Consider the following 17,447-nt stretch of genomic DNA (forward strand, 5'->3'; position numbering starts at 1 on the left):
AGGAGACCCCCCCCCCCCCCCCATGTTATGTTACATAGTTACATAGTTAGTACGGTCGAAAAAAGACATATGTCCATCAAGTTCAACCAGGGAATTAAGGGGTAGGGGTGTGGTGCGATATTGGGGAAGGGATGAGATTTTATATTTCTTCATAAGCATTAATCTTATTTTGTCAATTAGGAACATTCAGCACCCACCCGCTATCAAGGCAGCTGCCTATCATGTCATGCCCTACCTGCACAGGTGTGCTGGCTACTCAAATGATCCAATTAAGGAGGCCATTTAGTCAGCAGCAGCAGAAGTCCTGTGCCTGGACGCTCCAACAGCGGCCAGACACAAGCAGAAGCAGAAGCAGCAGAAGCAGCAGCAGCACCACCTTTTGTTTTTTGGCTGCAGCAGCAGCAAGGCCCACAGGGCTGGCTAGCTGGCTAGCCAGCAAGCAGGTAGCAATGAAAGTAGGAATCTTTCTTTTTAACCCTGTAAGGGGGTGGTGCACTGTACCCGAAGATACTGCCATATCGGGTCAATGCATAGGGCGACGGAAGCAAGCTTCGAAATCGGCCCCCGTTCTCAAAAATCCATTTAATATATGGTCCCCAGATAGGGGACGTATCAGATATTAAACTGATAAGAACAGATACTACACTTGATCTTAGCCAAAAGGCCGAGAAGCGATAACCGTGAAAGGGGCGGGCCCAACAAGGTGCCCTTCATGGGCACTATCACTGCTTGCTGTCAGGGAGGCTGCCAGACAATTTTCCATGCACACTCTGGGCTGGGGGGCAGTCAACCACCAGTACACACAGCAGAACCTAAACCCATACCATTATTGCTAAGCAGCAAGACAGGGGCCCATTGCACTCCCACGGGGCCTTTTTAAATGCAATCCATAACCCGGATTTGCCAGGAACCCTTCTTACTCCTCCTACTTGCATGTGACACTGGGCTTAGGATCTGCATAGGAAACACACACACAAGCACACACCTACCTTTGTTGCCTGCAGATGCCTCCTTGGCTGTCCCCAAACGGTATCAAACCAACACCCACGGGAAGCTGTAAGCATAGAGGACATGCCTGCACCCCATTGGACTTACCTGTGTGGGTTAAACCCGGGTTATTTGACAACCTATGGCGGTGATGGTTCTGCTCAGGCAGAGCAGTGCTGATGCTCCTCATAAAGCTGTCGCTGCTGTGAAGGTTCTAGGTGACATCACAAATCCCTATGGTTACATACACAACAAAGCTGGGTTGTTGTTGTTTACACTCTGCAAGGCCTGTGGAAGTGAGTGACATCATAGCACTGTAGTTCTGAGGGTTCTAGATGGATGCAACAATCTCCTGTTGCTTCTATGAAGGCCATAATAGACGACATCACCAAACAGCTCCATAGTCACATACACAGCAAAGGAGAGATGTTGTTTACACCTAGTGATGTCAGTGGTATTGAGTGACATCACAGCACAGTGCTAAGGCTCCTGGGCCTGGACACAGCAGCGGCTGCAATATCTCAACGGAGAATACGTTTATATATATGTGTGTGTGTGCGCGTATATATATATATATATATATATATATATATATATATATATATTTCTCCGCCGAAATCACTTTTAAACCCATTTCCACCTTTTTTTCCCTTCTCTTCCTCTTACTTTTTTTTCACGTTTTTTTACGTTTTACTCCTTTTCGCCTCTTTTCTGGGCGTATTATTCTTCTTTTTCTTCTTTTTTTTTCGTCTAATGCATACCCCATCAGTGCAGCAATGCTTATTCAATACCGCCAGCAGATGGAGACACTGGGGGATAATTTTCTAAGGATTTATACTGATTTTTCCTGTCTGAATTTGTCGCACAGAAAGTTGCAGGCCAAATATGTGTGACATTTCTGCGACTTTAGCTTCTAGAGCATTTTTACAACATTATACATAGGTGCTGAATACATAAAAAGCGACTGTTCAGCGACAGACAAGTCGCATCGGCTGAAAGTAGGCCAGAATGTCAGTCCATGTTGGAGCAGGTTTAGATACAGTCTAAAGTATAGATCTCAAAGTCTGTGCACAGAATTTAGCAAGGGCCTCGCACCTTCTGATGCATCAGGTAGGTGCACAATAGCATAGCCTAACCCTCTGTACTTTGGTCTATATTGATGCGGGACATAGACAGCCAGCTGATGACCAATCCATTAGTGCAATGGATGGCTGGAAGCATTTGTCTTTGCCTTTGCAATACCACAGAAGCAATGCATGGTCAATGTACAGCAATGACACACCTGTGTGAACAGCCAGGAGACCCCCCCCCCCCCCCATGTTATGTTACATAGTTACATAGTTAGTACGGTCGAAAAAAGACATATGTCCATCAAGTTCAACCAGGGAATTAAGGGGTAGGGGTGTGGCGCGATATTGGGGAAGGGATGAGATTTTATATTTCTTCATAAGCATTAATCTTATTTTGTCAATTAGGAACATTCAGCACCCACCCGCTATCAAGGCAGCTGCCTATCATGTCATGCCCTACCTGCACAGGTGTGCTGGCTACTCAAATGATCCAATTAAGGAGGCCATTTAGTCAGCAGCAGCAGAAGTCCTGTGCCTGGACGCTCCAACAGCGGCCAGACACAAGCAGAAGCAGAAGCAGCAGAAGCAGCAGCAGCACCACCTTTTGTTTTTTGGCTGCAGCAGCAGCAAGGCCCACAGGGCTGGCTAGCTGGCTAGCCAGCAAGCAGGTAGCAATGAAAGTAGGAATCTTTCTTTTTAACCCTGTAAGGGGGTGGTGCACTGTACCCGAAGATACTGCCATATCGGGTCAATGCATAGGGCGACGGAAGCAAGCTTCGAAATCGGCCCCCGTTCTCAAAAATCCATTTAATATATGGTCCCCAGATAGGGGACGTATCAGATATTAAACTGATAAGAACAGATACTACACTTGATCTTAGCCAAAAGGCCGAGAAGCGATAACCGTGAAAGGGGCGGGCCCAACAAGGTGCCCTTCATGGGCACTATCACTGCTTGCTGTCAGGGAGGCTGCCAGACAATTTTCCATGCACACTCTGGGCTGGGGGGCAGTCAACCACCAGTACACACAGCAGAACCTAAACCCATACCATTATTGCTAAGCAGCAAGACAGGGGCCCATTGCACTCCCACGGGGCCTTTTTAAATGCAATCCATAACCCGGATTTGCCAGGAACCCTTCTTACTCCTCCTACTTGCATGTGACACTGGGCTTAGGATCTGCATAGGAAACACACACACAAGCACACACCTACCTTTGTTGCCTGCAGATGCCTCCTTGGCTGTCCCCAAACGGTATCAAACCAACACCCACGGGAAGCTGTAAGCATAGAGGACATGCCTGCACCCCATTGGACTTACCTGTGTGGGTTAAACCCGGGTTATTTGACAACCTATGGCGGTGATGGTTCTGCTCAGGCAGAGCAGTGCTGATGCTCCTCATAAAGCTGTCGCTGCTGTGAAGGTTCTAGGTGACATCACAAATCCCTATGGTTACATACACAACAAAGCTGGGTTGTTGTTGTTTACACTCTGCAAGGCCTGTGGAAGTGAGTGACATCATAGCACTGTAGTTCTGAGGGTTCTAGATGGATGCAACAATCTCCTGTTGCTTCTATGAAGGCCATAATAGACGACATCACCAAACAGCTCCATAGTCACATACACAGCAAAGGAGAGATGTTGTTTACACCTAGTGATGTCAGTGGTATTGAGTGACATCACAGCACAGTGCTAAGGCTCCTGGGCCTGGACACAGCAGCGGCTGCAATATCTCAACGGAGAATACGTTTATATATATGTGTGTGTGTGCGCGTATATATATATATATATATATATATATATATATATTTCTCCGCCGAAATCACTTTTAAACCCATTTCCACCTTTTTTTCCCTTCTCTTCCTCTTAATTTTTTTTTCACGTTTTTTTACGTTTTTCTCCTTTTAGCCTCTTTTCTGGGCGTATTATTCTTCTTTTTCTTCTTTTTTTTCGTCTAATGCATACCCCATCAGTGCAGCAATGCTTATTCAATACCGCCAGCAGATGGAGACACTGGGGGATAATTTTCTAAGGATTTATACTGATTTTTCCTGTCTGAATTTGTCGCACAGAAAGTTGCAGGCCAAATATGTGTGACATTTCTGCGACTTTAGCTTCTAGAGCATTTTTACAACATTATACATAGGTGCTGAATACATAAAAAGCGACTGTTCAGCGACAGACAAGTCGCATCGGCTGAAAGTAGGCCAGAATGTCAGTCCATGTTGGAGCAGGTTTAGATACAGTCTAAAGTATAGATCTCAAAGTCTGTGCACAGAATTTAGCAAGGGCCTCGCACCTTCTGATGCATCAGGTAGGTGCACAATAGCATAGCCTAACCCTCTGTACTTTGGTCTATATTGATGCGGGACATAGACAGCCAGCTGATGACCAATCCATTAGTGCAATGGATGGCTGGAAGCATTTGTCTTTGCCTTTGCAATACCACAGAAGCAATGCATGGTCAATGTACAGCAATGACACACCTGTGTGAACAGCCAGGAGACCCCCCCCCCCCCCCCCCATGTTATGTTACATAGTTACATAGTTAGTACGGTCGAAAAAAGACATATGTCCATCAAGTTCAACCAGGGAATTAAGGGGTAGGGGTGTGGCGCGATATTGGGGAAGGGATGAGATTTTATATTTCTTCATAAGCATTAATCTTATTTTGTCAATTAGGAACATTCAGCACCCACCCGCTATCAAGGCAGCTGCCTATCATGTCATGCCCTACCTGCACAGGTGTGCTGGCTACTCAAATGATCCAATTAAGGAGGCCATTTAGTCAGCAGCAGCAGAAGTCCTGTGCCTGGACGCTCCAACAGCGGCCAGACACAAGCAGAAGCAGAAGCAGCAGAAGCACCACCTTTAGTTTTTTGGCTGCAGCAGCAGCAAGGCCCACAGGGCTGGCTAGCTGGCTAGCCAGCAAGCAGGTAGCAATGAAAGTAGGAATCTTTCTTTTTAACCCTGTAAGGGGGTGGTGCACTGTACCCGAAGATACTGCCATATCGGGTGAATGCATAGGGCGACGGAAGCAAGCTTCGAAATCGGCCCCCGTTCTCAAAAATCCATTTAATATATGGTCCCCAGATAGGGGACGTATCAGATATTAAACTGATAAGAACAGATACTACACTTGATCTTAGCCAAAAGGCCGAGAAGCGATAACCGTGAAAGGGGCGGGCCCAACAAGGTGCCCTTCATGGGCACTATCACTGCTTGCTGTCAGGGAGGCTGCCAGACAATTTTCCATGCACACTCTGGGCTGGGGGGCAGTCAACCACCAGTACACACAGCAGAACCTAAACCCATACCATTATTGCTAAGCAGCAAGACAGGGGCCCATTGCACTCCCACGGGGCCTTTTTAAATGCAATCCATAACCCGGATTTGCCAGGAACCCTTCTTACTCCTCCTACTTGCATGTGACACTGGGCTTAGGATCTGCATAGGAAACACACACACAAGCACACACCTACCTTTGTTGCCTGCAGATGCCTCCTTGGCTGTCCCCAAACGGTATCAAACCAACACCCACGGGAAGCTGTAAGCATAGAGGACATGCCTGCACCCCATTGGACTTACCTGTGTGGGGGTATACCCGGGTTATTTGACAACCTATGGCGGTGATGGTTCTGCTCAGGCAGAGCAGTGCTGATGCTCCTCATAAAGCTGTCGCTGCTGTGAAGGTTCTAGGTGACATCACAAATCCCTATGGTTACATACACAACAAAGCTGGGTTGTTGTTGTTTACACTCTGCAAGGCCTGTGGAAGTGAGTGACATCATAGCACTGTAGTTCTGAGGGTTCTAGATGGATGCAACAATCTCCTGTTGCTTCTATGAAGGCCATAATAGACGACATCACCAAACAGCTCCATAGTCACATACACAGCAAAGGAGAGATGTTGTTTACACCTAGTGATGTCAGTGGTATTGAGTGACATCACAGCACAGTGCTAAGGCTCCTGGGCCTGGACACAGCAGCGGCTGCAATATCTCAACGGAGAATACGTTTATATATATGTGTGTGTCACGATGCCGGCTGGCAGGTAGTGGATCCTCTGTGCCAGAGAGGGATTGGCGTGGACCGTGCTAGTGGATCGGTTCTAAGTCACTACTGGTTTTCACCAGAGCCCGCCGCAAAGCGGGATGGTCTTGCTGCGGCGGTAGTGACCAGGTCGTATCCACTAGCAACGGCTCTACCTCTCTGGCTGCTGAAGATAGGCGCGGTACAAGGGAGTAGACAGAAGCAAGGTCGGACGTAGCAGAAGGTCGGGGCAGGCAGCAAGGATCGTAGTCAGGGGCAACGGCAGGAGGTCTGGAACACAGGCTAGGAACACACTAGGAAACGCTTTCACTGGCACGATGGCAACAAGATCCGGCGAGGGAGTGAAGGGGAAGTGAGATGATATAGGGAAGTGCACAGGTGATAACACTAATTGGAACCACTGCGCCAATCAGCGGCGCAGTGGCCCTTTAAATCGCAAAGACCCGGCGCACGCGCGCCCTAGGGAGCGGGGCCGCGCGCGCCGGGACAGGACAGACGGAGAGCGAGTCAGGTACGGGAGCCGGGGTGCGCATCGCGAGCGGGCGCTACCCGCATCGCGAATCGCATCCCGGCTGGAGGCGGTATCGCAGCGCCCCGGGTCAGTGGAACTGACCGGAGCGCTGCAGTGAGAAGAGTGTAGCGAGCGCTCCGGGGAGGAGCGGGGACCCGGAGTGCTCGGCGTAACAGTACCCCCCCCCCCTTGGGTCTCCCCCTCTTCTTGGGGCCTGAGAACCTGAGGACCAGACTTTTGTCCAGGATATTGTCCTCAGGTTCCCAGGACCTCTCTTCGGGACCACAACCCTCCCAATCCACTAAAAAGAAGGTTTTCCCTCTGACCTTTTTAGATGCTAAAATCTCTTTGACGGAGAAGATGTCCGAGGAGCCGGAGACAGGAGTGGGAGGAACAGATTTGGGAGAGAAACGGTTAATGATAAGTGGTTTAAGAAGAGAAACGTGAAGAGAAACGTGAAAGGCATTAGGAATACGAAGAGAAGGAGGAAGAAGAAGTTTGTAAGAGACAGGATTAATCTGGCGCAAAATTTTGAAAGGACCAAGATAGCGTGGTCCCGAACTTATAGGCTAGGGACACGGAAGCGGACATATTTAGCGGAGAGCCATACCTTGTCTCCAGGGGAAAAAAATGGGAGGAGCTCTTCTTTTCTTATCCACAAATTTCTTCATGCGTGAAGGAAGCCTGTAAGAGAGAATTTTGGGTCTCTCTCCATATGATGGAAAGATCACGAGAAATTTCATCCACAGCGGGCAGACCAGAGGGCAAGGAGGTAGGAGAGGGGAGGAAGAGGGTGACGGCCGTACACCACGAAAAATGGGGATTTGGAGGAAGATTCAGAGACTCTGAAATTATACGAGAATTCGGCCCAAGGTAGAAGATCTGCCCAGTCATCCTGGCGGAGGAAACCAAAATGTCGTAAATAATCACCCAAGACCTGGTTAATTCTTTCTACTTGTCCATTGGATTGAGGATGATATGCAGAAGAAAAATTTAATTTAATCTTGAGTTGTTTACAGAGAGCCCTCCAGAATTTAGACACGAATTGGACGCCTCTATCCGAGACGATCTGCGTAGGCAACCCGTGAAGACGAAAAATGTGTACAAAAAATTGTTTAGCCAACTGAGGCGCTGAAGGAAGACCAGGAAGAGGGATGAAATGTGCCATTTTGGAGAATCGATCAACGACCACCCAAATAAACAGTGTTGCCATGGGATGGGGGTAAGTCAGTAATAAAATCCATACCAATCAGAGACCAAGGCTGTTCGGGGACAGGCAGAGGATGAAGAAAACCAGCGGGCTTCTGGCGAGGATTCTTATCCCGGGCACAGATAGTGCAGGCTCGCACAAAGTCCACCACATCAGTCTCTAGAGTCGGCCACCAATAGAAGCGAGAGATGAGTTGCACAGATTTCTTGATGCCCGCATGACCTGCGAGATGGAGGAGTGACCCCATTTGAGGATTCCGAGGCGTTGGCGTGGAGAAACAAAGGTCTTTCCTGGAGGAGTTTGCCTGATGGAGGCTGGAGAAGTGGAAATCAGGCAGTCAGGAGGAATGATGTGTTGAGGAGAGAGTTCAACTTCAGAAGCATCTGAGGAACGAGAGAGAGCATCGGCCCTAATGTTCTTATCGGCAGGCCGAAAGTGAATTTCAAAATTAAATCGGGCAAAGAACAGAGACCACCTGGCCTGACGAGGATTCAGCCGTTGGGCAGACTGGAGGTAGGAGAGGTTCTTGTGATCGGTGTAAATAATAACTGGAAATCTTGATCCCCTCCAGCAGATGCCTCCATTCCTCAAGTGCTAATTTAATGGCTAGAAGCTCTCGATCCCCGATGGAGTAGTTCCTCTCCGCCGGAGAGAAGGTCCTAGAAAAAAAACCACAAGTAACAGCAGCCCGGAAGAGTTTTTTGTAGAAGGACAGCTCCAGCTCCCACTGAGGAGGCATCAACCTCCAATAGAAAGGGTTTAGATGGGTCAGGTCTGGAGAGCACGGGAGCCGAAGAAAAGGCAGACTTGAGCCATTTAAAGGCGTCTTCCGCTTGAGGAGGCCAAGACTTGGGATCGGCATTTTTTTTGGTTAAAGCCACAATAGGAGCCACAACGGTAGAAAAATGTGGAATAAATTGCCTGTAATAATTGGCGAACCCCAAAAAACGTTGGATGGCACGGAGTCCGGAGGGGCGTGGCCAATCTAAGACGGCAGAGAGTTTGTCTGGATCCATTTGTAGTCCCTGGGCAGAGACCAAGTATCCTAGGAAAGGAAGAGATTGGCATTCAAACAGACATTTCTCTATTTTGGCATAGAGTTGATTGTCACGAAGTCTCTGAAGAACCATACGGACATGCTGGCGGTGTTCTTCTAGATTGGCAGAAAAAATCAGGATATCGTCCAGATATACAACAACACAGGAGTATAGGAGATCACGAAAAATTTCATTAACAAAGTCTTGGAAGACGGCAGGGGCGTTGCACAGGCCAAAGGGCATGACCAGATACTCAAAGTGTCCATCTCTGGTGTTAAATGCCGTTTTCCATTCATCCCCCTCTCTGATGCGGATGAGATTATAAGCACCTCTTAAGTCCAGTTTGGTAAAAATGTGGGCACCTTGGAGGCGATCAAAGAGTTCAGAGATGAGGGGTAGGGGGTAGCGGTTCTTAACCGTGATTTTATTAAGACCGCGGTAGTCAATGCAAGGACGTAGAGAGCCATCTTTTTTGGACACAAAGAAAAATCCGGCTCCGGCAGGAGAGGAGGATTTACGGATAAAGCCCTTTTTTAAATTTTCCTGGACGTATTCAGACATGGCAAGAGTCTCTGGGACGGACAGAGGATAGATTCTGCCCCGGGGTGGAGTAGTGCCCGGGAGGAGGTCAATAGGACAATCATAAGGCCTGTGAGGAGGTAGAGTCTCAGCTTGTTTTTTGCAAAAAACGTCCGCAAAGTCCATATAGGCCTTAGGGAGACCGGTTACAGGAGGAACCACAGAGTCACGGCAAGGGTTACTGGGAACCGGTTTTAGGCAGTCCTTGGAACAAGAGGGCCCCCAACTCCTGATCTCCCCAGTGGACCAATCCAGGGTTGGGGAATGGAGTTGAAGCCAGGGAAGTCCAAGGAGAATTTCAGAAGTGCAATTGGGGAGGACCAAAAGTTCAATCCTCTCGTGATGAGATCCGATGCACATTAGAAGGGGCTCCGTGCGGAAACGTATGGTACAGTCCAATCTTTCATTGTTTACACAATTGATGTAGAGGGGTCTGGCGAGACTGGTCACCGGGATGTTGAACTTGTTGACGAGAGAGGCCAAAATAAAATTTCCTGCAGATCCGGAGTCCAAGAAGGCCACAGCAGAGAAGGAGAAGGCAGAGGCAGACATCCGCACAGGCACAGTAAGACGTGGAGAAGCAGAGTAGACATCAAGGACTGTCTCACCTTTGTGCGGAGTCAGCGTACGTCTTTCCAGGCGGGGAGGACGGATAGGACAATCCTTCAGGAAGTGTTCGGTACTAGCACAGTACAGGCAGAGATTCTCCATGCGGCGTCGTGTCCTCTCTTGAGGTGTCAGGCGAGACCGGTCGACCTGCATAGCCTCCACGGCGGGAGGCACAGGAACAGATTGCAGGGGACCAGAGGAGAGAGGAGCCGGGGAGAAGAAACGCCTCGTGCGAACAGAGTCCATATCCTGGCGGAGCTCCTGACGCCTTTCGGAAAAACGCATGTCAATGCGAGTGGCTAGGTGAATGAGTTCATGTAGATTAGCAGGGATTTCTCGTGCGGCCAGAACATCTTTAATGTTGCTGGATAGGCCTTTTTTAAAGGTCGCGCAGAGTGCCTCATTATTCCAGGATAATTCTGAAGCAAGAGTACGGAATTGTACGGCATACTCGCCAACGGAAGAATTACCCTGGACCAGGTTCAACAGGGCAGTCTCAGCAGAAGAGGCTCGGGCAGGTTCCTCAAAGACACTTCGAATTTCCGAGAAGAAGGAGTGTACAGAGGCAGTGACGGGGTCATTGCGGTCCCAGAGCGGTGTGGCCCAAGACAGGGCTTTTCCAGACAGAAGGCTGACTACGAAAGCCACCTTAGACCTTTCAGTGGGGAACTGGTCCGACATCATCTCCAAGTGCAATGAACATTGGGAAAGAAAGCCACGGCAAAACTTAGAGTCCCCATCAAATTTATCCGGCAAGGATAGTCGTAGTCCAGAAGTGGCCACTCGCTGCGGAGGAGGTGCAGGAGCTGGCGGAGGAGATGATTGCTGGAGCTGTGGTAGTAACTGTTGTAGCATAACAGTCAGTTGAGACAGCTGTTGGCCTTGTTGCGCTATCTGTTGTGACTGCTGGGCGACCACCGTGGTGAGGTCAGCGACAACTGGCAGAGGAACTTCAGCGGGATCCATGGCCGGATCTACAGTCACGATGCCGGCTGGCAGGTAGTGGATCCTCTGTGCCAGAGAGGGATTGGCGTGGACCGTGCTAGTGGATCGGTTCTAAGTCACTACTGGTTTTCACCAGAGCCCGCCGCAAAGCGGGATGGTCTTGCTGCGGCGGTAGTGACCAGGTCGTATCCACTAGCAACGGCTCTACCTCTCTGGCTGCTGAAGATAGGCGCGGTACAAGGGAGTAGACAGAAGCAAGGTCGGACGTAGCAGAAGGTCGGGGCAGGCAGCAAGGATCGTAGTCAGGGGCAACGGCAGGAGGTCTGGAACACAGGCTAGGAACACACTAGGAAACGCTTTCACTGGCACGATGGCAACAAGATCCGGCGAGGGAGTGAAGGGGAAGTGAGATGATATAGGGAAGTGCACAGGTGATAACACTAATTGGAACCACTGCGCCAATCAGCGGCGCAGTGGCCCTTTAAATCGCAAAGACCCAGCGCGCGCGCGCCCTAGGGAGCGGGGCCGCGCGCGCCGGGACAGGACAGACGGAGAGCGAGTCAGGTACGGGAGCCGGGGTGCGCATCGCGAGCGGGCGCTACCCGCATCGCGAATCGCATCCCGGCTGGAGGCGGTATCGCAGCGCCCCGGGTCAGTGGAACTGACCGGAGCGCTGCAGTGAGAAGAGTGTAGCGAGCGCTCCGGGGAGGAGCGGGGACCCGGAGCGCTCGGCGTAACAGTGTGTGTGTGCGCGTATATATATATATATATATATATATATATATATATATATATATATATTTCTCCGCCGAAATCACTTTTAAACCCATTTCCACCTTTTTTTCCCTTCTCTTCCTCTTACTTTTTTTTCACGTTTTTTTACGTTTTTCTCCTTTTCGCCTCTTTTCTGGGCGTATTATTCTTCTTTTTCTTCTTTTTTTTCGTCTAATGCATACCCCATCAGTGCAGCAATGCTTATTCAATACCGCCAGCAGATGGAGACACTGGGGGATAATTTTCTAAGGATTTATACTGATTTTTCCTGTCTGAATTTGTCGCACAGAAAGTTGCAGGCCAAATATGTGTGACATTTCTGCGACTTTAGCTTCTAGAGCATTTTTACAACATTATACATAGGTGCTGAATACATAAAAAGCGACTGTTCAGCGACAGACAAGTCGCATCGGCTGAAAGTAGGCCAGAATGTCAGTCCATGTTGGAGCAGGTTTAGATACAGTCTAAAGTATAGATCTCAAAGTCTGTGCACAGAATTTAGCAAGGGCCTCGCACCTTCTGATGCATCAGGTAGGTGCACAATAGCATAGCCTAACCCTCTGTACTTTGGTCTATATTGATGCGGGACATAGACAGCCAGCTGATGACCAATCCATTAGTGCAATGGATGGCTGGAAGCATTTGTCTTTGCCTTTGCAATACCACAGAAGCAATGCATGGTCAATGTACAGCAATGACACACCTGTGTGAACAGCCAGGAGACCCCCCCCCCCCCCATGTTATGTTACATAGTTACATAGTTAGTACGGTCGAAAAAAGACATATGTCCATCAAGTTCAACCAGGGAATTAAGGGGTAGGGGTGTGGCGCGATATTGGGGAAGGGATGAGATTTTATATTTCTTCATAAGCATTAATCTTATTTTGTCAATTAGGAACATTCAGCACCCACCCGCTATCAAGGCAGCTGCCTATCATGTCATGCCCTACCTGCACAGGTGTGCTGGCTACTCAAATGATCCAATTAAGGAGGCCATTTAGTCAGCAGCAGCAGAAGTCCTGTGCCTGGACGCTCCAACAGCGGCCAGACACAAGCAGAAGCAGAAGCAGCAGAAGCAGCAGCAGCACCACCTTTTGTTTTTTGGCTGCAGCAGCAGCAAGGCCCACAGGGCTGGCTAGCTGGCTAGCCAGCAAGCAGGTAGCAATGAAAGTAGGAATCTTTCTTTTTAACCCTGTAAGGGGGTGGTGCACTGTACCCGAAGATACTGCCATATCGGGTCAATGCATAGGGCGACGGAAGCAAGCTTCGAAATCGGCCCCCGTTCTCAAAAATCCATTTAATATATGGTCCCCAGATAGGGGACGTATCAGATATTAAACTGATAAGAACAGATTTTTTTTTTTTTTTTTTTATCTAAAGCCGAGGAACGTGCTTTCGATTCACCCAAAGTGCAAGAAAAAGTGCAAACGTGTTACACAAAAAAAAACGTGCACAAAGGATGCGGTCTATCGCAAGCCCTTCTCCGATAGGAGAGAGGCCCCCCAACAAACCTTACCCTTCGCCTCCGGACCAAAAGGTACCTGCGAGGTTCCAGGTTCGATGTCCCTTTTTGCCGAAGCTACTAGGGGACCACAAATGCTCCCGGCATCCCCCTTGGCGTCAGCCAAGGTATCTGCCCGCAGAGCCGATTACGGTAGGTACCCTGCCAAAGCAGGAGTACCCGGGGTGTTTGCAGGGAGGTGTGGAACCTAATGGCCACACACACCTCCCCTAGACCGCCAGGAGAGACACCCAGAAGGGCTACCGCATCCTGACAAATCCTGTGAACACACAACACGCAAAAAGTGACACAGTGAGACAAAAAAGAAATAAATAAGTGAATGTGTGCAGATATACTGCCCGGACATTCGGCCGGATCTATAAAAATTTCTCTGATCCTAGCCAGAAGGCCGGGAATCAAGAGGTGAGTGCCACAAGGTGAAGAGATTATGGTGCCCGTGCGTCAACTCAGTGAGTCTATTCTCCCAGTGAGTTTCGGCACCTCGGGGTCACCACTCCCCGAGGCACAAAAGTACCTCGGCTCTAGACCCTCTCAGCCTCATGGCGAGACCCGGAGGGAACAGGTCACATCGGGGCAGCCGTCGAGCTGATTCCTCAGAACCAGCCCCGGAAAGCCCTGGTACACCTGCATCCTCCATGCAGCACCCATCCCCACCAGCATGAAAACTGATAAGAACAGATACTACACTTGATCTTAGCCAAAAGGCCGAGAAGCGATAACCGTGAAAGGGGCGGGCCCAACAAGGTGCCCTTCATGGGCACTATCACTGCTTGCTGTCAGGGAGGCTGCCAGACAATTTTCCATGCACACTCTGGGCTGGGGGGCAGTCAACCACCAGTACACACAGCAGAACCTAAACCCATACCATTATTGCTAAGCAGCAAGACAGGGGCCCATTGCACTCCCACGGGGCCTTTTTAAATGCAATCCATAACCCGGATTTGCCAGGAACCCTTCTTACTCCTCCTACTTGCATGTGACACTGGGCTTAGGATCTGCATAGGAAACACACACACAAGCACACACCTACCTTTGTTGCCTGCAGATGCCTCCTTGGCTGTCCCCAAACGGTATCAAACCAACACCCACGGGAAGCTGTAAGCATAGAGGACATGCCTGCACCCCATTGGACTTACCTGTGTGGGTTAAACCCGGGTTATTTGACAACCTATGGCGGTGATGGTTCTGCTCAGGCAGAGCAGTGCTGATGCTCCTCATAAAGCTGTCGCTGCTGTGAAGGTTCTAGGTGACATCACAAATCCCTATGGTTACATACACAACAAAGCTGGGTTGTTGTTGTTTACACTCTGCAAGGCCTGTGGAAGTGAGTGACATCATAGCACTGTAGTTCTGAGGGTTCTAGATGGATGCAACAATCTCCTGTTGCTTCTATGAAGGCCATAATAGACGACATCACCAAACAGCTCCATAGTCACATACACAGCAAAGGAGAGATGTTGTTTACACCTAGTGATGTCAGTGGTATTGAGTGACATCACAGCACAGTGCTAAGGCTCCTGGGCCTGGACACAGCAGCGGCTGCAATATCTCAACGGAGAATACGTTTATATATATGTGTGTGTGTGCGCGTATATATATATATATATATATATATATATATATATTTCTCCGCCGAAATCACTTTTAAACCCATTTCCACCTTTTTTTCACTTCTCTTCCTCTTACTTTTTTTTCACGTTTTTTTACGTTTTTCTCCTTTTCGCCTCTTTTCTGGGCGTATTATTCTTCTTTTTCTTCTTTTTTTTCGTCTAATGCATACCCCATCAGTGCAGCAATGCTTATTCAATACCGCCAGCAGATGGAGACACTGGGGGATAATTTTCTAAGGATTTATACTGATTTTTCCTGTCTGAATTTGTCGCACAGAAAGTTGCAGGCCAAATATGTGTGACATTTCTGCGACTTTAGCTTCTAGAGCATTTTTACAACATTATACATAGGTGCTGAATACATAAAAAGCGACTGTTCAGCGACAGACAAGTCGCATCGGCTGAAAGTAGGCCAGAATGTCAGTCCATGTTGGAGCAGGTTTAGATACAGTCTAAAGTATAGATCTCAAAGTCTGTGCACAGAATTTAGCAAGGGCCTCGCACCTTCTGATGCATCAGGTAGGTGCACAATAGCATAGCCTAACCCTCTGTACTTTGGTCTATATTGATGCGGGACATAGACAGCCAGCTGATGACCAATCCATTAGTGCAATGGATGGCTGGAAGCATTTGTCTTTGCCTTTGCAATACCACAGAAGCAATGCATGGTCAATGTACAGCAATGACACACCTGTGTGAACAGCCAGGAGACCCCCCCCCCCCCCATGTTATGTTACATAGTTACATAGTTAGTACGGTCGAAAAAAGACATATGTCCATCAAGTTCAACCAGGGAATTAAGGGGTAGGGGTGTGGCGCGATATTGGGGAAGGGATGAGATTTTATATTTCTTCATAAGCATTAATCTTATTTTGTCAATTAGGAACATTCAGCACCCACCCGCTATCAAGGCAGCTGCCTATCATGTCATGCCCTACCTGCACAGGTGTGCTGGCTACTCAAATGATCCAATTAAGGAGGCCATTTAGTCAGCAGCAGCAGAAGTCCTGTGCCTGGACGCTCCAACAGCGGCCAGACACAAGCAGAAGCAGAAGCAGCAGAAGCAGCAGCAGCACCACCTTTTGTTTTTTGGCTGCAGCAGCAGCAAGGCCCACAGGGCTGGCTAGCTGGCTAGCCAGCAAGCAGGTAGCAATGAAAGTAGGAATCTTTCTTTTTAACCCTGTAAGGGGGTGGTGCACTGTACCCGAAGATACTGCCATATCGGGTCAATGCATAGGGCGACGGAAGCAAGCTTCGAAATCGGCCCCCGTTCTCAAAAATCCATTTAATATATGGTCCCCAGATAGGGGACGTATCAGATATTAAACTGATAAGAACAGATACTACACTTGATCTTAGCCAAAAGGCCGAGAAGCGATAACCGTGAAAGGGGCGGGCCCAACAAGGTGCCCTTCATGGGCACTATCACTGCTTGCTGTCAGGGAGGCTGCCAGACAATTTTCCATGCACACTCTGGGCTGGGGGGCAGTCAACCACCAGTACACACAGCAGAACCTAAACCCATACCATTATTGCTAAGCAGCAAGACAGGGGCCCATTGCACTCCCACGGGGCCTTTTTAAATGCAATCCATAACCCGGATTTGCCAGGAACCCTTCTTACTCCTCCTACTTGCATGTGACACTGGGCTTAGGATCTGCATAGGAAACACACACACAAGCACACACCTACCTTTGTTGCCTGCAGATGCCTCCTTGGCTGTCCCCAAACGGTATCAAACCAACACCCACGGGAAGCTGTAAGCATAGAGGACATGCCTGCACCCCATTGGACTTACCTGTGTGGGGGTATACCCGGGTTATTTGACAACCTATGGCGGTGATGGTTCTGCTCAGGCAGAGCAGTGCTGATGCTCCTCATAAAGCTGTCGCTGCTGTGAAGGTTCTAGGTGACATCACAAATCCCTATGGTTACATACACAACAAAGCTGGGTTGTTGTTGTTTACACTCTGCAAGGCCTGTGGAAGTGAGTGACATCATAGCACTGTAGTTCTGAGGGTTCTAGATGGATGCAACAATCTCCTGTTGCTTCTATGAAGGCCATAATAGACGACATCACCAAACAGCTCCATAGTCACATACACAGCAAAGGAGAGATGTTGTTTACACCTAGTAATGTCAGTGGTATTGAGTGACATCACAGCACAGTGCTAAGGCTCCTGGGCCTGGACACAGCAGCGGCTGCAATATCTCAACGGAGAATACGTTTATATATATGTGTGTGTGTGCGCGTATATATATATATATATATATATATATATATATATATATATATATATTTCTCCGCCGAAATCACTTTTAAACCCATTTCCACCTTTTTTTCACTTCTCTTCCTCTTACTTTTTTTTCACGTTTTTTTACGTTTTTCTCCTTTTCGCCTCTTTTCTGGGCGTATTATTCTTCTTTTTCTTCTTTTTTTTCGTCTAATGCATACCCCATCAGTGCAGCAATGCTTATTCAATACCGCCAGCAGATGGAGACACTGGGGGATAATTTTCTAAGGATTTATACTGATTTTT

At 48.6% G+C, this 17,447-nt stretch overlaps 5 non-coding genes and 1 pseudogene across 5 annotated transcripts; all 6 read right to left on the reverse strand.

Moving 5' to 3' along the window:
* Positions 1-485: 485 nt before the first annotated feature.
* Positions 486-676, reverse strand: LOC130314820 (U2 spliceosomal RNA). Its single transcript, XR_008862441.1, has one exon. It is a non-coding gene; the product is annotated as a U2 spliceosomal RNA (small nuclear RNA).
* Positions 677-2,767: 2,091 nt separating this feature from the next.
* Positions 2,768-2,958, reverse strand: LOC130314822 (U2 spliceosomal RNA). The gene has a single exon (XR_008862442.1). It is a non-coding gene; the product is annotated as a U2 spliceosomal RNA (small nuclear RNA).
* Positions 2,959-5,035: 2,077 nt separating this feature from the next.
* Positions 5,036-5,226, reverse strand: LOC130314888 (U2 spliceosomal RNA). The gene has a single exon (XR_008862502.1). It is a non-coding gene; the product is annotated as a U2 spliceosomal RNA (small nuclear RNA).
* A 7,749-nt stretch (positions 5,227-12,975) lies between these two features.
* Positions 12,976-13,160, reverse strand: LOC130314911 (U2 spliceosomal RNA). The gene has a single exon (XR_008862519.1). It is a non-coding gene; the product is annotated as a U2 spliceosomal RNA (small nuclear RNA).
* Positions 13,161-13,854: 694 nt separating this feature from the next.
* On the reverse strand, positions 13,855-14,014 carry LOC130314932 (U2 spliceosomal RNA; annotated as a pseudogene).
* A 2,081-nt stretch (positions 14,015-16,095) lies between these two features.
* LOC130314823 (U2 spliceosomal RNA) lies at positions 16,096-16,286 on the reverse strand. The gene has a single exon (XR_008862443.1). It is a non-coding gene; the product is annotated as a U2 spliceosomal RNA (small nuclear RNA).
* Positions 16,287-17,447: the final 1,161 nt, after the last annotated feature.

The sequence above is a fragment of the Hyla sarda genome, unplaced genomic scaffold (genome assembly GCF_029499605.1).
Source record: "Hyla sarda isolate aHylSar1 unplaced genomic scaffold, aHylSar1.hap1 scaffold_185, whole genome shotgun sequence".
NCBI classification, from domain to species: domain Eukaryota; kingdom Metazoa; phylum Chordata; class Amphibia; order Anura; family Hylidae; genus Hyla; species Hyla sarda.